The sequence below is a fragment of the Parus major genome, chromosome 10, assembly GCF_001522545.3.
Source record: "Parus major isolate Abel chromosome 10, Parus_major1.1, whole genome shotgun sequence".
In the NCBI taxonomy this organism is placed as follows: Eukaryota; Metazoa; Chordata; class Aves; order Passeriformes; family Paridae; genus Parus; species Parus major.
The window spans coordinates 11639511-11661547 of NC_031779.1; the positions used below are offsets into that span (position 1 = coordinate 11639511).

Here is a 22037-nt window from a genome sequence, read left to right on the forward strand (position 1 = left end):
TGACAGAGTTGCAAAAGAAAGATGATAAGTAACATTTTCACACAGAGGGAAGCAATACATTTGCAGTGTCAAGGGTATCAAACCAATGATTAGCATATTCAGTTTCAAATTAACCTCATTATAAATTGTAACTATAAAATCTCTTTTGAAAAATTACTTCAAAACTGAACTTTACTCCAGACAAATGGCTGGAATTTGACCTCTTTGTAATAGTTTTACTTTTTCCCCTTTTACTTTAATTCATTATGATCTCAGCAATAAATACAATAATCTGTGTCTTCTGCCAAAATACTTCACAAAATATTATCTGTCTTCCAGAGGGAGTGGGGTGAGGAGTTTTGTTTGGTTTTTTTAAATAAGTGAATTAAAAAGAAAAATAAATATTATAGAACATGTATTTTATGATTCAACAGTCTGAGGCCATGCTAAGAATTAAGAATTGTTCTATTGGTGTCTCAATGCCAATTCATTTACATCGCTAATTATATCAGAGAAATAAAACTGCTTCAGAAAGCCTCAGACCCTGGATCACAGCCCACAGCTTCACAGTCCTACCCCCTCGTGGGAATTTTAACACAGTATTCCCCCAGGTGCTACAATTGGGTCAGCAGCTCTCCTGGGAGCCTGGGCACAGACAGGGCTCTGTGGGAGTTGCACAGCTGTAGCACTGCTCCCAGACACCATCCAGGGTCCAGGAAGGGAATATCTATCTATTTTCTTCAGGCAGAATACAGAGTAGGAGCAGATCTGTATAATGGCTTTCCTTCTGCACAGTTCCCCAAGGCTATTTCTCAGCTGGAATCAAGGGTGGGTGAGTCAGCAGTCTGTCTCTGTCCTTAACATGTCCTTATCCTGTGCACTGTTTAGGCAATGAAACTGTTAGATTTTTCATTCAGACCCATGATATGTAGTGGTGAACATACTGCACTGCTATTTCCAGAATAAAAAGTTGTCAGTGTAGCAAGAAGGGTGGCTCTAGCAGCACAGATTTTGAGGGGTAATTTTTTTCTTTCTTTTCTTAAGATTCTGGATTAAGCTCTTTCAGTGTTATCTGGCTCTCTCACCTGTTCCAGCTGCACTAGCAGGGCTGTGTTTAGTTTGCAAGGTTCAAGGTTACCTTGAGGTTGGACTCAGATCATGGTCAAGAAATGTAAACATGTGAAAGGCATGTGAACACAGTTGGGAAATGCCATATGGTGTTCTTTCTCCTCCCCATCCTTGCTAGTGAAAGCCTGCTGACATTTTTGCATTGAATTCTCTAGGAAAGAACAAATAAACACCAAGACAAAACTACAGCATATCCAGACTTAAGCTCAGATGAGACTTTATCCCTCCTCTGAAAACCTTAATCAGGCCAAGCTTATGTGGGTCTGGTGCTTGCTGACTTATTGTTTCTGCCTGTCCTTTGTGAATCATAGAAAGGAACATATCCCAGTGCTGTAGAGATGCATCCAGGCTGCTTTAACCTGTTTATAGTGGCTCTTGGTGTATGTCTGCATTGCACAGTAGAGATACCTGTTTTGGCTACAAGCAAGTTTCCTCCAGAGCCAGAACCAGTACAGCTGTGCCACTGAGGCTTTGCATGAGACTAATTGCCATGTGCTGCTACCTCTGTGTGGCCATGCTCTGGGCTGTTCAGTCCTGCTGCAGGATAGATAACTCTCAAACAGTTCTGCCTTGTGGGGCACAAAGATTTACTGTGTTCATACATGCTTAGGATTTCTTCTAGTTTCAAACATTTAGTCTCTTTAAATGCTTCAGCTTATTTTTGCCTTTCATTTTGACAAACTCAGAGAGACGAACTCACATCCTTCCCACCAGAGAAACCAGCCCTCACAGTTGCTAGCACTGCTGAATTATGGTCATGCAATAGGAAGAGCTGGGGATCTCTCAGTATCTTTGTTTAGAGACTGCCATCCAGCAGTCAGGTATGATGCACTGCTCTTGATTTTGCTCTAGAGATCCTATTCTGATGATAAAAAAGCCCAGCATCGTGCAGGATTGCCCTGGAAGCCCCACTGCTTACTGGGAGTGGCTGCTCTCAGTCCTTTTCTCCCCAGCTCCCCTGCTAGCCCAGAACCTTCCTCTTTCCACCTCACCACTTTCCAAACAGCATCTGCTGCTCACCAAAAGTGAGTAGTACAGACTCTGAAGAGGGCAAGAGATACATTTTTCAAATATAATAGAAGTATGGAATTCACAGAGCTATTGCTTTGTACATCTCCAAGGAATTCAGAGTTGTATTGCAGTGCCCAATTTCTATAGCTGATTGGCAGATTTAAGGGACTCAGTTCCACAGCCAAGTCTCCAGCATGTGACTGGCTGGCTGGATGGTACCCCACATGTTGATTTTACTTTGAAGAACTGAGCACTCATCTGCAACTTCTAAAAGTTTTAATTTAGTTTGCTATTATTTGGTTTCCCTTCTCTGAAAATTCTCCTGGTAAAAGCATTGTGCTTGCTTTTATCTCCTTTTCTGCTTCCTCAGCTGCCTCCAGCCCTTTTGGGCTGTACCTCTTGCCGTCCTGTGAGTAAGTTACAGAGGTGACCCAGAATCACCTAAATCAAAGTTAAAATTTCTATTTGTAGCCACATTTTCTAAGGTAAAGCTCATCTACTTATTTTCCTTCATTCTTATCCTTGATTTTTTTTTTTTTCACACTTTCAGGCACAGCTCTATGAAAGCTGGTTTCAGTGTTGATGTAAAACTTTAGCAGTTGGCATTTGGTCTCACTCCCACTCAGTATTTCTTTATTTCTTTAGCTGTGATCCTACAACTGTGTGTGGGCTTGTGTTAGAAACCGGATCACTGAAATGGCACAACATTTATCGAGGCAGGGAGGGAGGCAGGGAAGGAGGGAGGGAGAGAGGAAGAACAAGCTTAAATTGACTTCACCAAGGTCTCTTGGAGAATGCACCTTCCTTCTCTCCCTGCATGGCTTTCTCTCCCTCCTTCTCTATTTTTGCCCACCTGAGTAGTCCCATCTAACACTTGTAGATCACATTTCTTGCAATCAGCTCCTCACACTCTGTAGACACACCTGTCTACAGAAGTTAACAAAGTTAACATGATGTTAACAAACTCTTCTGTCTTTGTCTCGTGCACATTTTCACCAATACAGAGAAAAGTGTATTACTGGGGCACAGAAAACAAGCAGCACATCAGGTTAAACCAATTGCAGTTCTGTATTGTAAGGAGGATGTGTTAATGGGGCTTTTCAGGCAAGTCTGTTCACCTCTGAGTGCTTGTGGGGGATGCTGGGTGGTATAATGATAGAATTTTCACATGACCAGAATTTCATTACATCATTTGTTAGCATATGGAATGCCACGAGGGAATTCTACTTTATTTAACATAGTAACAATGAACAGCTGGCTGCATTACAGTTCTCTGTGTCAGAGAGGATACAGTCAAAATATATTAGTATAGTTTAAAACATTCAAATTACTTTTTTGTGGGCTGGCCAGTATGCCCCTTGAGTGAGCAAAAACAAGGAAAAGACAACTCAATAGTGGAAATAAAATGTCAAACATAATGAGAGCCTGAGCTCCAAGAAGAAGAAATGTTGCCGTGAAAGGTGTTAGAGGGATTTAACCTATTAAGGGACATGGATTTTAAAGGTATCTAGTTTCCAGGACTGCTCTGTTGTCTACCAGGATTTTCAAGCCAAGAGTTATACATGATACAATGTTGATATCACTATTCTGATAAAATTATGATTTTACTCGCCTGAAAATTCCAGTGTTAAAAATGTCAGCTATTAGCTCCTTTTGTAGCTCTGTGAGTTTAGCAGGGATATTTGATCATTACCAGCTACTGGCATTGCCTTGTCTGCTAAGGTTGTTCTGCAGCACCTCTGCCCCCTTCCCTCCAGCCATGTCAGGCAGCATCATTGCAGCTGAAAGAGGGCACTAGACAGCTCTGACAGTTTTGATATGTATTATGTAGAGAATTCTACATAATGTGCCTTCTGCACATCTGCACTGTGTGATGTGGCCCAAAAGCTGGCATGTGCAGCCCCTGTAATGGCTAACAGACTGTGAGCTGCTTTTCTCTGTACAGCCTTTATCAAGTTTCCTAGTTTTCCCAAGCCTCAGCTCATCAGCTAGAGCATTAGGATTAAGTATAATTTTCTCATGTGTTTTGATGGATTGACAGAGTTCTGTGCTCTATTCCATAGCAAAACAGAAATACTCTGCACAAACTCCCATTCATGTAGGACTTTTAGTGACGTTCACTGGAGTACACACAGTATTATACAAGTTAATAATAGGAAGAAAGATGTCACTTCTTGACAGTTTGAGGTACTACCCACAGACCTTTGCAAAGTGCTTTGCAAATGTAGTTTTACAAGCTGAAAAGGACATTGTGTTCCTGCAGTTGCTATAAAAGATCTTTTTGTAGTATTAAAGCATGGATTGACGGGAAGCTTTCTCTCACAATTGGCCTGATTTTTTTGTTAAGTATTCATGGTTATACCTTGGCATTTGTATTTTTCTAATAGCCAACAGAATAACACTGCCATTAGCTTTTCTTGCCATTAGGTGCAGTTAGACAGATTCAGCATGTCCAATCTTACAGGAGCTGGTGTCTTTAGGCATTGGTATTTGCACTGCTTTTTCCCCAGCTCACCTGCTATTCTTCTTTGCAGGCAGATGGCCAGAACAAAGAAAGGATTTCCAGATTTGGCCTTACAAACCACTGAATGAACAACCACTTGAAGTTTAAGTACACAGTTAAATGTAACTTAGTCATACTTTAATGGCCAGATGAAAGGGGATTAAAAGTTTGCAAGGGGAAAAAAAGAAGAGCAAAATGCAGCAATAATCTTGAGTTATCACCTTCAAAGGATGTTTTCAACAAGATGTCCGTGTTTAAGGTTGAATAATTGGATAATGGACTGCATGATATCTGACAGATTATTTTCCTTCAGAAATGCTTTTCTGATCTGTTGAAGACATTGAGAGGGAAACACTTTACAGTTCTTCTGAAACAAAGAGTCTGACATTGTCTGACATCTTACAGTCACTGATGGGGAAAGCGAGGACTGAAGGTGGTCAGGATGGGTGAAATCTGCTGCCTGGGTCCAGAACTGACAAATGCACTTTTGGAAATGGACTAGAAAACACAAAATGCAAAGGTTCTGCTGGTCTGCAGCAAGGAAATTATGTTCCTGCCTTTCAAGCAAGAGATGTTGAAACACAAAGCTGCTGTTCTTAAACACAGCTCCTTGTGCAGAGGTATTAAATCAGTTTATTTACCTAACACAAACATGACTAGAATCTGTGAGGAGGAAGGTGCCTGTCTCCTGCAGCATCCCAGCTGAGGAGACAGACAGCAGGACGTGCAGGCAGTGCTGGTTAAGGGAGGGATGAAAGCAGTAACTTGACTCAGCTTGGTCTTTTGATGGGAACAAGGGAATTAAAATAGGAGATGTAGCATTTCATGTTAACTTGAACATTTCAAATTGCAGAGAGGACACAAGTGTAGTAAAAAAATTTACTGTCTTCAGAATAATGGGGAGATTTATTATGTTTTTTGTATGTTGGAAGATGCTGCAATTAAGACTGCACTATAAAAGCAGGTATGACAAGAGCTATTTTTAAGGTTCTCAAACTCTGACAAATTCTTCTTTTAAGCTTTTTTGCTTCTCCAAAAAGTGGGAAAAAAATCATATGATGGAAAAAAATCATAATTGCTAGCCCTTATAAAGCTTGTTTAAAAAAATGTAGAAAATTAAATATAATATATATTCTGATTCCAGTTTGCATAATTTAACAAAAATAAGTTTAGAAGCACCACAGTAGGGCTCAAAAGTGGTAAAAAGTAGCTCCCATATAGCATATTCTATACCTACATTTTTTAATAAAGAATATCTTGACACAGTTGTTGCCTAAAATTATGCATCCTAAATATTTCAGCACTGAAGAGGTAACATGTACTCCTTAATATGCCCCTTTCTGCAATTTAGCATTGCCCTTATAATAAGGTTTTGATGTGTCATATGACTTTAAAAAGTCAATCCCTCTTCACTATTTGGTCAATGCCTGTTTTCCTATAAGCAAAAAACTAAGCAGTTTTCATGATTCAGTTTATCTATCTGCCTAAAGGTTTATTGACTAAAAGTATTTCTGTAAATGCTGTGCCACAATGGACATTTCAGCCTGGAATATTCTGGTGCTGAGCAAGAGCTGATCCCAGGTGGGATCTCCTACCTGCTGGGAGGATACTCAGTAGTTAAGAGTTGGAGCACTAAATAGTCTGCAAATAAAACATTTCATAAACCAGACTGTATTTAGCCTCTGTGTTTTCATTATAGCTATTTTCTAGATACCAAAAGTTGAGTTTATTTTTTGAAAGAGACTCCACAAGTATAAACTAGAGCTTAACTTTTTATTATTTGTAAATGTTACATATTTTATTGCTGAAAAGCTGTATCAAAACTTTACACAGGACATTGAATTCAGTGCTAGTAAGGGAAAATGATCCATCCTCCCTATGTAGAAAGCATTACATCACAAAGGGATGGAAACAAAGAGCTCTGAGGGACTGGGATAGGCAAACTTCCCTCCATTCACAGGAAATGGGTGAAGCCTTGCTTGAAATTATTATTCAGACGTTTTGTGCTGTGAAGGAAATGTCTCCTGATAGCACAAGCTATTGGTTTCCTGTTGTGAACTAACAGTTTTGGCATAACCAAGAATGGACAGGAAGGGCAAATGATTGGGGGTCATTGGAAGAACTTATTTTAATGAAAAGACCAGAGCTAGTAAGTGGGAAGAAATTTGGCCTGAAAAAAGCCCTGAAATTAATATGGGGGTGGGGGAAGGGGGAAGAAAAGGGCTCAGATGCTGATGCTGCAGTGGAAATAAATCTTTGTGGAAATAAATAATAACCAAAAAAATGTCCCCCATGAAATGTTCACAGGGTTAGCAGGGGGAACACTGTTGTTGGGCAGGAAGTATCACAGGGGGAGAAAGCCCTTTGTGTCCTACCTAATTAAGAGCCTGATTCAACAAATATATATCCGGCTTTTACACTGAGGAGAGCAATTTTTGGAAGTTTTCACAGATGCGGAATTGTTTGGGTTTATTTTACAACTAGATCCTTATTACAGAGGCACTTCCAAGTGCTGTTTTTCAAGCAGGGTGTATAAATAGCAGTGCCAGCAGGTCCCTGCCCTGCCTGAGTGCTGGTCCAGCTGAGTGTGTCCCTTCTAGGCAAAGGGAACACAGGCAAAGGCTCACAGGACAGGTTCTGCTGCGAGAGCTGAGAGGAGGAGGAGGCTTCCCTTGTCCCTCCTGGGTCTTTGGGGATCTGGGTCTCCTCCTAAGGCTTGCTGCTGCCAGGCCCTGTGGCTCTTCTCTCGAGGGACAGAGCTGGTTCCAGCTCCAGAGCCTCCCTCCTGGAACATCCCAGGGGCTGCAGGATGGCAGGGCATGGCAGGGAGCACCCACTGAGCTCTGCCCTGTCACTCACTGCTTGCTTCGTCAGCAGCAAAAAGGCAATCAAAAAAATCTCTCCAGTGTCACAGGCTTCTTTTCAAAATGTCAGCCTAAGTTTCACTTCAATCATTCAAAGTGCCTCAAGGCTATTGCTAAAAATCAATGAAATCTGTTTGGACTTTTGTGTTATGTACTTTTGGAGCAAGCATTTTCACCCTTGCAAAGATTATTTTGATTCTGTGGAAAGTCAGTTTGTAGAAAATGGCTGCCTGGTTCAGAAAAAACATGGAAAGAGTCACTTTGTTTTTGCAGATTCTTAAAAGGCCGCCTCTAAAGAGTCTTTTATGATGCCAAACCCAAAAGAGTTTGTAAAAAATGTGTCTGTATTTGTTTTTGGATTTAATTTATATAGAATTTTTAAACGCATGTACAACATTTCTGCTTTCCACTCTTAGAAAAATACAAACTTCAGCCACATTGGAATCATGTTGGGTTTTTTTTAACATCTTTTAAATATTTTTGTTTCCATTTAGGACTGCCAGCATTACTATGGAAACCCCCAAAAATAAAGACTCCCAGCCTTGTGAGAGTACACCTGCAAGAGTAAGAGCTGCCTATCAAAAGTGACTTCTTCATTATGGATGTCACCTAAGGACATTTTGTGTGGTCAGTATGACTGTTTCTCTCAAAATATACTGAAATTATATTCTTAGCATTAATACAATTTGGTATCTTGCCAAGGACTAGTAACAAATGTCTGTTGCTGTCCAGTAGTGCTCTCTTTAATGCACTATCTCAGTTTCAAGAGAAAACCAGCTCTTGACAAAATGTAGATTTGAGTTTGGAAGCCCTTAAATATCAAGATGAAATAAGCACTCATCTCAGTGAGATAAACATGTAAAATGAAGATCTAATACGCTGTTTTAATATAAATCATTCCACTGGCTTCAGAAGGACTTGGATCAGAGTTACAAAGAGAATTGCAAGAATTCATCTGCTGTTTCCTAGTAGATAGGTGGAGCATATTTACTAGTGAGCAGTTGGCTGCTATCAAAATGGATCTGTTTAGACTTTTCCACATTGCTAATTTTATATTTTTTTGTTGTTGTTACAGAATTAAATGGCTTGATCTGAAATTTTACAATTGAATTAGTTCTGTGCAGTTTTCAAATTAACAACAAAAAAATTTTAGTTCATTACAATGGCTTAGCATGTATTTTTTCAAAGGAAAAAGGTAGCTATGGTGGTGGGACTGAATTCAGATAACCTGGCAGTATCTATGAATAATATTTCAAGAGAATGTTCTTATAATAACAAGCTCTCAAACCAACAAGATATTTCCATTCTTTTGGTGCCTGCTTTCTGTTTTTAACAGATTTTTCTATTCTGCTTGCCAAATTGTTAAAATTTACAGTATATGAAGGGTATTGATTTGTGTACTTTTCTGCAGTGTAGTGGCAATTTGACAAGTCTGCATCTGTAATGAGCACCACTGGAAAAACAGAGATTTTTTGGGGTTTTTTTTCTGTATTAAAGACATTCTAAAACCAGTGAAAAACTGAACTTTAAATATTGCTAGAAATACACCTTTGTGTTATTTCCAATAGCACAGGAAAATCACCTACATATTTTTTTTGCTGCTATTTAAGCATCCTGGAAAACCTAATTTAAATGCACTCAGGTGTCACCAAGATCTGCTTTTCACTGCTGTTTCAATGAGCAAAGTCCTTGCAAGAACTTTCAGCATAGACAAACCTCAGAAATGCTATCTGTAACATCTCCATGGTTTGCCTAATACCAAATGATCCTGTTCAAGTCAATAGACACCTTGGGAAATTGGATGCTATTCCAGGTGAAGAGGAGCAGCAGACCTCACCTCTCTGAGAGTACTGAAGTACTAAAGGAAAGAGCAAATTCAGTCCTCAAACCAAGTGTTTGCAGTACAGAGCAGAGTCTAAAGAGGGAGGGATTCATTCAAGCAGAACATCTAGCTCTACATGACAAATCAGTGTCATGACTATTGATGGCACTGTCTCTGACTATAATCTCATCAGAATATTATATTTTTGCAGGACTGGAGCTTCTTGTTGTACAAATGAAAAATTTTCCCAAAAAAATCTGGTGTTTGGAAGCAGAAATCTTTCCAAAAGTGCACAGGTACTATCAACAAGAGTACTGAAGTAATCTTTGCTGTATTTACCAGCTTTAGGTACTGCACTATGAAATTTCTGGACATTTGCAGTCAATAAGGTTTCTGTGTCACAAGAGAAATGTTTCCCCAACAAATGCTGATTCAAATGTTATACATTCCCACTGCTTCAATTTTTGCTCTAGGCTAAGTAGATGATTATTAATGTTGCTACAAGCTGCCATATTACTTATGCTGCCCACCAAGGAGGTGGCTGTGTTGCAGCATTAGGCAGGGAGTGCTCCTGTGTGCATTTGAGCCCAAAAGGACCATTTCAAAAGGTTGTTGCCTGTGTTCATTGATACCCTCTAAGGGTGATTGTTGTTGCAGATGGAAGCAGAGTTTTCCTGAGAAGGTGGGTAGGAGAGGCAATCAGATGAAACTGGGAAAGGGTTACAAGTGCTTTAAATTCTTCTGTGGCAAAAAGAGTTGAAACTGCAGATAGGTTAAAGAATGATGGGTTACTACACAGGGTTAATTTTTCAGGAATGAAGTGGAGAAATTATAATGAAATTAATTGTAGTGGAATTTGTAAACTTGCATAGAATTGAGGTCAGTCATTGTAAAATTATTCCTCTTCCTTTGGCTGGATGCTCTGTGCAAGCTGTTATTCCCCCTCCTACAGTGTTAAAATCACTTCTTTCATTTGTGTGTGCTTTCTGGAACTGATGAGATTAAAACAGCATAATACCACTTCAACTCAATAGGGAATGATTGCAACTGAAAAGCATTTATTTATTTGATGTGAATCATTCTGTAGCACATTTCAGTTCCATACTGGAGAGGAGGATTTTTGTTTTAAAATGTTTACATAAATAGGAGAAGCAGAAAGATGTCCCTGTCCCTTTACTTTGCTAATGCAGGAAACACACACCTCACTTCCTAGTGCTGATGTATTGCAAAGGGACATCTAGGATAGTTTCAATTATTCTACTGCTCACTGTTACCACATCAGGTCTTTGCAATTGTATATGAGGATGCTGGTCAGTGTAAAAAAGAAATCATAAAGCAATGTAAGTATCACAGAAAAGGTTACAAACAAAAAAAAATGGATTTTGTTGTGATGCCACTCTGTTTTGGCTCTACCTTGCTAATATTTTTTTAAATGAGCTAGACATTCAATAGCCACAGTGTTGTCTAAAAATAAAGTAGAAGATTTATGGGGAAAATTTTGTCCTGATTAAAAGGACAGATGAATTGTGAAGAGAATGACTTAATATTATGGTAACCATAATATTTGACTTTTAATTGTATTAAAAAACACTACCCCTTTAATGTCAGCTGTCTTACACTAATGCATAGCTTTACTTTCTTTTTTTTTCAACTTAGTTAACAGTTCAGATCAGATCCTTTTATTCCAATTTACATACATGCCAGTCATTTCAGGATGGGACTAACAATTGTATTGTAGCAAGAGCAAAACAGAGTTTGTAGAAAAAGAACATAAACAAAAAATCCTTTTTTAGGCCAGTTAATATAATTAGAAAGACCAGGCAGGCTTTTGGTCTCAAAGTCCTTTCTCTGGGTCTGAAAAGGAGTGGCAGAATCTAAGACAGAGACAAGATTAGGCCCAATTCCTCTTAGTTTAATCGAATTATGTTAGTCAGGACACTTGAGAGATAAGGGTGCTTTGTATGTGTAGAGCAAAGCTCCCTTCCACATTACTGCAATCATACTCTGCTGGGAAAAGCTGTGTTGCAAGGAGAGCTGCACAAACCCCTACATCAGTTTCCAGAGACCTCCTGGGGTCCCTAATTGCTGGCATGCACCCAGCCACACTGGCAGCACACACAGTCCTCAGGCCAGGCGCTGGAATACAGCCTTTGGAGTGGCTCAGTACAAGTGAACATCACGATCCGAGGTTTGCATGTAGAGCTGCCCTGGACCTGTGGCTTCCTCAGCCCTGTCTGACTGCTGAGGAGCCCGAGTCCTGCTCAGAGACTGAGAGCAGCTCAGTGCCTGGGACTTCAGGAGCCTCTCTGGAGTGTCCCCCTGAGCTGGTGTGTGGACAAGATTCCAAACAGGCAAGTGAATAGAGTAGCAATATTCCTTGGATTCCTTGGCCATCTGGATCTACTGCTATCACCAGGCTCATTTTTCAGCTTGATGAATGTAATGATTTTGGCAATGGCTGTGGCTGCTACCAATCATTCTTTTAACAATTTCCATTACCCTGGCCAGTTATTTTCAGGGTCTTGGCCTTTTCTATCACAGCTATGTGTTTTTATGTTTCAAGATCTCTGAAGAGCAACTTGTACAAGTATGTCCTTTTGTGTCTACTCCTCATCTTGGAGCCATTTATATACAGCAAATGCCTTTTGAATGGGCTTGTGACAAAGTGACTCAGGCAATGCTGCTCTAAAGGACCTTCCCACAGATACTGAGTAAAAAGGAGACAAGCATCAGCTCTGCATTTTGCTGGACAGGGCATGCACACTAAGCATACAGTCAGGTGGAAAGTAATGTGGGTTTCATAATGGTGTCAGTAGCAGACCCCAGCTGTTCCCTCTGATACAGCACAGTAGGGACTCTCCAGACAGGGTTGGTTTCAGCTCCATTTTACTCTACAGTTTTGTCAATCTTCAGGCTTTTTCAGCCCCAACAGGCATCTCCTTGTGTATTTTAAGCTGAAAGAAAAGTCAGCAAACAAAAACTGAGTCTACACAGGCACCCAGAAACAAAGCTGTCATTATAGGACACGCAACTGCTTTTTCTGAAGCATTGCTAAGTCTCATTCTCTCAGATCCGTACACACTGTCCTGCTCACGTCTTAGACCACTGGGGGAAAAGAAAGTTCCCAAACGTGCTTGAAATACTAAAGTAGTCCCAGGAGGAAAAACCTAAACAAACACTATCCCCCTCACTGAACACACCCCATCCTTCCCTAACCTAGGCAGCCACTGACACTCTTATCACTTTCTGCCAGCAACTCTGACTCTTCTATTCTTCCCAAGGAAGGCTCACACTGCTTGTACAGTTTTTTGTCACCCCTGTGCATTGTATGCCTCACTTACTGAGCCAGCTGTTCTGCTGATTCTTAGAAGGGCTTTGACAGAAAGGAATTCTGTATAAAAATGCTGCTGTCCTGAGACTAGGTGGTGACTAGCAGTGACTGGTCATTAGGTCAGCCCCGGTGACTTGTGGTGACTGGCGCCATTCGTTACAGAAGGGGCCAAACAGCAGACAGACATTTTGGCAGAATGGCTTCTGAGAGACAACTTTCCTGTTAGCAGTCTTTACCAGCGTATGTACATATCACAGTAAAGCAGAGCAGGCATCTCTAATTACCGTTGCTAATTCACAAAAGTAGGGTTGGCTAGTCTTAGCTTCTTAACAGAAGAAGTTATAATAAAAAACAAAAGCTGCACCAGGTGAAAAATATCCACCTGAAATAAAGACATTCAGATGCCATTTCCTTGAATATATTGTTAATAGTTTCAAATCTTAGAAAGCATATGCCAGCTCCTCCCCATCATACAGCTGTACTGACTCCACAGTCTTTGGATGAAGTTCAAATCTTGTTTTTAGTAGGATGAGAACTTTTGCCAACACTGTAGTTAAGCAACAAGGATAATTCCAGTAATAAGACAGAAAAATGAAAGTACCTTAGCAAGCAGGTAAAGATCTAAAGCCTTGGGAAAGGCTGTGTAAGCTTTCAGCACAAATAGAACCATAGCAAATTAAGCAGGTTTGCTAAAATTGTACCTGAGATGGCCACTCCTAGAACAAGATCTTGAGCCACAACCTAACTTCTCCTTTCCAGGCAGCCCTTGCAGACAACCTGAACCCAGACTGTCTAAAAGTGCCATGTTCTCACTTGAGGCCACATCAACCCTTACCAAAAAGGCCACTGAACATCTTGTTTGGCTGGCCTCAAACTTATGGTCTCATCACAAGGACAGATGGGATGTGGGGAGCTGACAGGGACAGGTAATGCTCAGGGCTTGCCAGCACTGCAGGATAAGGGTCAGATGCTGGGAGTGAACTGTAGTTTCTCTCCAAGTGTACTGATTAGTTCAGCAGTCCCAAATGTGATCCTGGGACCTGATCAGGAGTTTCATTCAAAGCAGTAAATTTGTTCTTTAGGCTGTACTCAACTCACGGAGCTTCTTTATCCAGTGGATCAAGGAAAGCCCCAAAAATTACACATTAGGTATGCACAGTTTCATAGCAAATGCAAATACACACTTTAAATGTCATATGAATGCAGTGGATTGTATTCACAGTATGCTGGTGGCCTACTTAAATACTAGCATTTTCTTCTCTTCAATGCATATGTAATTTATAATAGCCAGCTAACATCAGGAAGCTCTTCATGCTCCTAGGCTGAAATACTTGTATATTATACTTATATACTGTGCTACCCCCAAAGACTAATAGTAAAACAAAATAGGGAAATTCACTCCCTAGAGAGAAGACTCCTCTAGGATTTAAGAACACATAACTTCCAATTAAAGCTTTACAGAAGAGCTGATATGTGCACTGTGACTAAGGCTCAAGACTACCCCAATGTATTTCTGTCTGAAGAAGTGCCTATGGCACTGCTGTAGTATCACAAACATGTACCAGTAAATCCACCTCTCAATGCAGTTCATCTCTCTTGGGAACGAAGTTCATCTTTCACAATACAACATGGTCTTCTAAACAGAAGGAGAAAGAAAAAAACATTTATCATTCTTGTGCCAGGCAGAGTTCAACTTGAAAGAAACTGGAGGAAATGTGTATCATTCATCTAAGGAACAAATCCACACTCCAGATTTGTCTGAGAGACAAGTGAATGTGTTCCAAAAAAGCTATCCATTTCAGAATGGGAGGCTTGAATCCAGTCCAAACAGAAAATGCACGCTGAGTAGCATCCATTTATTCAGAGTAGTAATGGTTTCTTCTAACAGCACATTGCCTTGATCATTGTGTTAAACATAGTATATATAACCAACAAAAATTCCCATCTTTGCAAATGCAGGCTATCTGCCAGTTCCACAAAGGGATTTTTTTTTTCTAAATAGCTACTGCATAAGGAGTGTTGCCTGCAGAGCAGGTTTTGTGTGCTCAGCCTACTGCGATCATCAGGTCTGAGAGCACAGTAAATGGAATTCACAAGCCTTTCCAAGCCACCTCCTGTGTAAAGCCCTGAACAGACAGTCCCAGAAGTGAAGTAAGGAACAACTTCCCTCTCCGCCCCTTTGGGCAGCTCACATACGTGCTTTTAGCAATACCTAAAACAAGAAAAACACCTACAGCCACTTCACTGGGACTGGCGGAAACAGAACGGAAATGAGAAACTGATTAAGTGGAGAGCCAGCTTCACATGCAGAGAAACTTCCAACTTTCGTTCCTAATGACTTTTTAAAAACTGCTTCAGTTTTGCTTGTATTCCCTTTGAAAAAAATAAAAATCTTGGCCCATGAGCTCTCAGTGCCTACACAGATGAAAGCTGTGAGAGGCCTTAAATGACTTCAGCAGGAAACTACTGGGAAGGGGAGGGGTCTGTTTTCTGACAGTCCCATTACACATTTCTAGGAAAAAATCTTTTCAAGTTCTGTGGACGAAAACGAAACAGAATTACAGCACTGCCTCTCTCTTGGAGACAATCAAAACAACACTTTTCCTGCTCCCATGCTGGAGTGCTGCAAAGTAATTCCCTTTTTTTATCTGTCCTCCTCTCTTTCTCAGGATCTTGGCGTTAGGAATAGCACTTCAGATTGAAGAAATTGTTAGAATCAGTTGCATTCTGATCTACTCAAATAGGACCCGTGTGTTTGTTTCAGGTAAACTTTGGGAATACTTTGTTCTGCAGTTGCATTCATAAATCCTTCTGCCATTTCCCAAACGCCTCACAAACTGTTTGGTGAGCTCAGGAGTTTTCTGTTTAGTAGTGATGACAAAGCACTTGACTACTGCAAAACCACAGCAGGGAAGCTGAGCAGTAACAGACATCAGCCAACGTCACCCCCAGATCACCAGGGTGGAAGGTCATCCTCAAACAGTATTTCCATTTTTCCCATCTTGGTAAATTGCTCTGGGAAAAATCCTCTTCTTTTAGTGTAATGTAGTTAAAAATTAGAAAGTCATCACCATTTACACAAAGATGGAATTCCTGGCTGTGTTGGGAATTTTAACTGATGTCTCCACCCAAGCAGTGTGTGGAACCAGTGTAAGGGCTAACACAATTCAGAGTTTAAAATGGAGTGATGTTGCAGCTCCAGCTGTTTTTTTTAAGTCAGTACAAGAGATCTTTGGAAGCATTAGAGAAGAAATAGAAACAGAGGTGAATTATGGCTTCTATGATGATGTGCACAAAGGAATATTGTGAGTGACAGCGTAAAAAGCAAGAAAAATGTAAAGCATCACTGGACAGTATTACATAGTGCCATGCTAAGGACCAAGAGAGCCACAAAAAAGTGATGACTGTTGAGACATATCTCATGGGAAACAGGTGCATTGTTTTTCATCTGTGCTTCTAGAAAAGGCACAGTCCTCAAAGGTGAAGATACAGGACAGCCTGGGATAGACAATACAGCTTTTGTTCTGATGAAGAAAGGTTCACTGTGAGCACTTGGCCCAACTGCCCTTAACAGTTCCTGTGACTCAATGTGCTCTACAAATCCCTCAGTTATCAGCAAGCTACAGCTCCCTATTTATCTGCTCATCCAAGCTAACTCTGCAAGGGCTTTTTTATTCCCTAAGAACTGAGCTGTACTGTTTGACCAAACAAGTTTCCATCTTCCTTCCCAGTCCTAACATGCAGAGACCCAAAATCACTGGCAGGGCACAATGAGGACAAACATTTACCTTATTACCAAATATATTTCCAAATAGGTCCCTGTTTATAAGCAGAAGTTCTCAACTAGCTGCTAGTTCTGATGCAGATTTTTAGCAATTCAATAATTACTTAGTATTTAATGAGTATTTAGTAATAATTTGGTAGATCTGCTGTCTATCTGGAGATGTTATATTCAAATAATTTATCCAGTGAAGAGAATCATGGTATAAACTCTGTCTCCACTGAAAACAGAAGCTGATTTGCTGCCAACATCAATGCTTTATATTTGCACTGGGTACCATGCTGTGTATTAAAAAAATAATTAAATAAATAGATAAGCAATGGAACTATTTGACAAGAACTAAAGAGGGGTGAGATATTTAATAAAACAATTCTGTGGCTTTCATCTCAAAAAACAAATTTAAAAGATTGCTTATAAATAATAAAAAATTCTGTATTTCTTTGAAAAGTCAAAATACCCAAACCTCATGTACTGCAGCTCTTCACTAACATTACAACAACCTCTCTCAGAACCTGTACATCCCAGTTTCATACCTGCAGGTAGGATTCACTCTGCAAACCAGACCTAACTCAGAACATTGAGCACATTCTAAAGGGGTGTGATTCCACCCCGCAAAAAATGATCTGAGAATTCTGTACTTTCTGGAGTGGTGAAATTAAACAATTTGAAAATAATATGCTTCAGGCTCACAAGAGTCCTCAAATACTACTGCAAATACAACAGCATTTAAAATTACTATGTTGAAATTATCATCAATCTGACTTTGGCACAGTGCTAGCTTTTTCCCTTAGAAATAAATTTAATATCATTACACAATGTCACTAACCAGGATTATTTGATTCTGAGGACAAATTTATACAGTTGCTATCACTGAAGCACATATAGAAGCTGAGCACTTTTCTAAAATAAAACTGTAGGACGTCAATGCAAATCAACAGTAAAAATACATTTTAGAACGATGTAAGATGTAGAATAACAGAGCATCCTACTGAGTGAAAGAAACATTGTTTTGCAGCCCACTTCTGAAAACTAAAGCAGTTTGCTTTTTCACCATTGATAGAAAGAACCTGCAATTTTTTGGCATAAACGCCCCACATTTTAACCTCTTCTTTTTGATAAATAGACTTTGAAAAGAGAAAAATATGAAGGAAGGTTTTTGTGAATCATGTAGGTTATAAATTTTTTTGGCAGCTGAAATTCTTTAAATTTTGGAATTAATAGTTCTGAGGTAGAGGGGCTAGTTCAGAGATATTGAAAGAAAAAGTGTCCATCTTACAGGATTTTCCTACAGCTGTACTGTGAACATTCTTTATGTTCTATTCTCTTGACAGGAGTGATTTTCCTTGGACATCAGTGATTAATGGAAACTCCAGATCACTTCAGTAAAATCAGTCTCACAAGGAAGAACCTGCAACGTCTCAGAAAGGACCCAAACCCAGTGAGTGCATCTTCCATAAGTGAAACCTGTCCATCTTCTAAAATCATCTCATGGGAAGAGATGTCCACAGTAACACTAAACCACTGTAACAGCAAGCCAGGTAAAACTATGGCTAAGGTGATACCTTTGGGAAAAGCTTTTAAAAAGCACTTAAACTCTTTTTTTATAATGTTTCTGTCAGACAGATTTTTACTAGATTTTAGAAGCTGTTTTACTCAAGCTTCTTTCTTATCACCCCTGTAATTTGCAAAGTGTATTTATCATCCAGGGAAAGTCTTCTACAGACCACCATATTTTCAAAGGAAAGGGGAAAAATACAGCAAAGGCTTCAAAGATGTGAGTGAATTATTTCATTCACAAGTGCAGCATGTGCTCTCTCTTCTGTAATGACACAGTACAGAAAACAAGAGGTAATTAATGCAATTCCTTTGCCAAATGAGTGGGATCTTATAAAGAATTGGCACATAATCCTGATTTGAGCTTTCTTGTTTTAAACAAAACCAAACCTAATACAGAACAATATAATGTACTAACATGGTCCTTCACCATATTTTTGTTTTTCCCCCAATACAAGTGTCTGCAAAGTGCTGGGCCTGTAATCAAAGGACACTCAGTGTCCAAACCAGCACTGTTGATGCAGCCAGACATTTCTGTGTACTACAGTACAGTCATGAAAGTGAACCAAAGAAGAACATTTGGTCTTTTGCTGTCTTACATACCAAGACAGAAAAACATAGCTCTTCCTCTGTTCTACCCAATGAACAGATGTAGGTTTAATCACATACAAAAGAAAATGCTCACAAGTTTCAGACTATGATATTTAGGAGTTTCTTTGAGAAAGTAATTTTCATCTAATTATCTTAAAACTGTCCATAAAAAGAAGATAGGTAAGGAATTGGATAAATTCATCAAATAGGGTTTCCTGTGGAGTTATTTTCTTCAGCTGGAGAGAAACCTAAGGTAATTTTCATAAACAAAAAACTCATGGCAAGATAAGAAAAGAAGCCTCAGGGTCCAATATAGGAAAGTTGCAGGAGATTCTTCAATAAATAGCTATTACAGAGCAGTATAAATTCAGATGCCTTCTCAAAGCTGTGAATCAACCCAATACACAAAGTTAGCAAACAGCAGACTTAGGTAAAATTGAAGCAGAAAATGCCACACAATAGCCCAGAAGGACACCTTAAGGGCTGTAACTTTAAGCTGGTCACTAACCTACTATCCAACTACTCCACCTCCCCCCCAACTCAAATCACCTCATAAATACCTAAGGCAGATTAGCCTTCCTTCTGAGGAGCATTAGAGCTCTGACAGACTGTGTGAAATGCAGATCCAGGGAACCCAGATCTGGGGCAACTCTTCAAGTCACATTTTGAGAGGATGTAGGTGGCATGGAGGTGGTTGGAATTTGCATCCAGAGAAAACAGGTATGTTTCTAATGCCACCTGGCCCTTGGTTACCAGGATCTATCCTCATGTACATGGCCTCTGCAGGGATAACATGCACAGAGTACAAAGAGATCTTGCTTCCACATCTGGGTGTTGCACCAGGAGCAGAGGATGGAGGAACAGAGATGAAATCTGTGATTCTGAAAGTAAGATGCACAATGCTGGCATCTGGCAGCCATAAAAGACACATGAGGAAGAGCTGGGCCTCTGGCCTGTTGCCAGCCAGGGCGCCTGCAAGGATAACAAGAGCTTGTAACCCCTGCAGAAGGGTCAGGATGGCAGGAACACAATTATGGCCCATGCTGCTATTTCAACTGCAAATTCCCTAGCTTCCTAGAGTTTCAGTAAGAGTCTACCCAACATCCTAAATTAATTTTAAAACCACAGGCATTCAAAGTTCATCGCAAATGACCAGGCCCACGAAACATCCAGACGTACACCTCCCACTGAAAATCAGTGGGAATTAAGCCCCTAAATACTCCTACACTTCTGTCCAAATATTTCCCTTTTTTCCCCCTTAAAAACCCCAAGTTGTGTCATCACTTTGAGCCTCTCTTGCTCACAGCTTTTTCAGTCCTATATTTCACTGTAATTTCTTGAGAGTATCACAGCCTGCAGTGCCCAGGCAGCAGCACCTATGTGGAGTTTCAGAGATAGTGCTGCTGTCTCTGGAGAATGTAGTGCTCACTTCAACAAGTGAAACCCACATTCAACAAGTGCCTACCAGCTCCATTTACAGGCTGTAGGGGCAAACTCCTCCAATGCCAGTCACAAGACTAAATTACAGATCCTGAATGAATCCATGTCTAAACTCAGTATTGGAAATTTAATGCAGGCACTTTCACTTACAGACTTTCTTGCAATGCCTAGGATCTAGCTGAGTTTCTAAAAGCTGAGTTTTTAATTATGAGCAGAGAAACAATAGCTCATTTCAGCATATGAATACAACCACTATTTTTCCATGCTCTGTAATTTAAAAATAGGTCAACTCATTAACTTTGAAGCTTTCAAAAATACTAAAACTGAAATACAAGGCTCAATTTATTTTTGTTTTTTAAGCCAGACCGAGATTGAAGAGTTTTAAACCAATGACTACTTTAAAATGATGAAAGAGGATAAAGTTTTTGAGCTACAAATCTAATATAGCCAGAACAGATTGATTTAATAGTAAATTTTTAAACAGAAAGTAAATTTTTAAACATTGACTAGATTTGAAGCATTTAAATAAGACCAGAGCATTAACTGCACGCCAATTCAGAAATGCTGCAGGGCCTGTAATTTGTCACTCTGCACATATAGATCAGGATGACTTTTCTCACTTTTCTCCATCGTGTGCATGTTCAGAATGCAAACAGGGGCCAAAGTGCACCTGAACAGCCAATTGAGAGACTTCCTATATGTAATGTGAACCAGACAGAATCAATATATACTGCAAAAAATTTACTAGGAAAGGGCAATTTCTTACTCTGTACTTAAAAACATAACCCTGAGGTTGAGAATTACTCTCTTGACATTTTGTAAGTCAACAAAAACAGAATTATGATTAGTGGGACCTTGACTCGCAGTGCCTCCCAATCACCTTGTACAGGACCTGGGGAACACCTGGTGTGCATTCAGTATGAAACAGAAGTTCATCAGTGCCAGTGCCCAACAGGCTTCAGGGCTGTGTTTTCTATCCCCAGACTAAAGTCCAGCTCCTGCTGCCCAAACAAAACTGGAAAAAAACTGCTGGTTTAAGATCTTGGTAGGTAAGTCAAACTAAAACCCAACTACTCTGAGCCATCTCATACTTCCAGTCACTTCACCTGAAAATAATCTGATTTTAAAATTGAATTTAAGCAAGTTGTTAGTAATCACTTTTCAAGTATTTATTTTACTGAGGGAGGGAGGAGAGGAAAATCAAGCTATTTAGCTTTCCAAGTATTTAACATAAAACCCAGAAGAGCTCCATCTGGCAACCAGCAGGATTTCTAAATAATCTAAATAGTATCTACATAAGAACCAGGCTGTCTATGGAGTGAGACAACTTCAACTTTTACAGCCACGAGAAGTCTTTATTAACATAAAAGGAAATTATAAAGAATTACGTTAGAGCAGGAACAAGAGCCTGGCAAGCTGACAAAAGACCCCAGGAATCTCTGCATTAATCTCAAAATGCTGCTTTTGACTTGTTGGAATAGAGCATCATACTCTGCGTGGTTTTAAAAAAACAAAATAAAAAACCCTTTTAGGTTCAAAGGACTCCAGTACAATAAAACCAGCTCTAGGAAAATATTCAGATTAATGAAAATCAATATGTAATTCCTTACTTTGCCACACAAAAAACAACCCTTAACATTTGAAGATAGTTTGGAAAACATTAGTATTTAATTAAAGTCATGGACAAGGCCCTTCATGTCCACAGATGTCTGTCTTCATTAAGAAGATTGTTCTGAGTAGTGCTGCTAATTATGTAAATTGAATAAACTTTTGAACTAGTCTTACATATAAAAAAGATGATAATTCTAATTCCCAAGTAAGTAAACAACTCAGAGTATACAGTATGTAATTTTCTGAGTTATTAATATGAAGGATCCGGCCTTGCACTTCATACCTAGCCCATATATTTTTTGGATCATTTGTGAGTGATCCAAACCTGGTGGTGGTTTGGTGTCATATGGGAAATATTTAACTGGTCCTCAATACCCTTGTCAAGTTGCCATTGGGATTTTCTGTCAGTTTCTTGGCAAAAA

At 39.7% G+C, this 22037-nt stretch overlaps 1 long non-coding RNA gene across 6 annotated transcripts in view; it reads left to right on the plus strand.

Moving 5' to 3' along the window:
- Positions 1-22037, plus strand: part of LOC117244949 — a 33370-nt gene that overhangs the window by 7921 nt on the left and 3412 nt on the right. For 2 of the 6 annotated variants that reach the window (XR_004498963.1, XR_004498962.1), the window contains exons 2-5: positions 7980-8112; positions 9519-9603; positions 17751-17957; positions 20894-21498. This is a non-coding gene — a long non-coding RNA (uncharacterized LOC117244949). Of the gene's footprint in view, positions 1-694; positions 812-7979; positions 8113-9518; positions 9604-15307; positions 15403-17750; positions 17958-20893; positions 21499-22037 lie in introns of those variants that run through there. The other 4 variants (XR_004498966.1, XR_004498965.1, XR_004498964.1 and 1 more) reach the window with 4 other exon arrangements.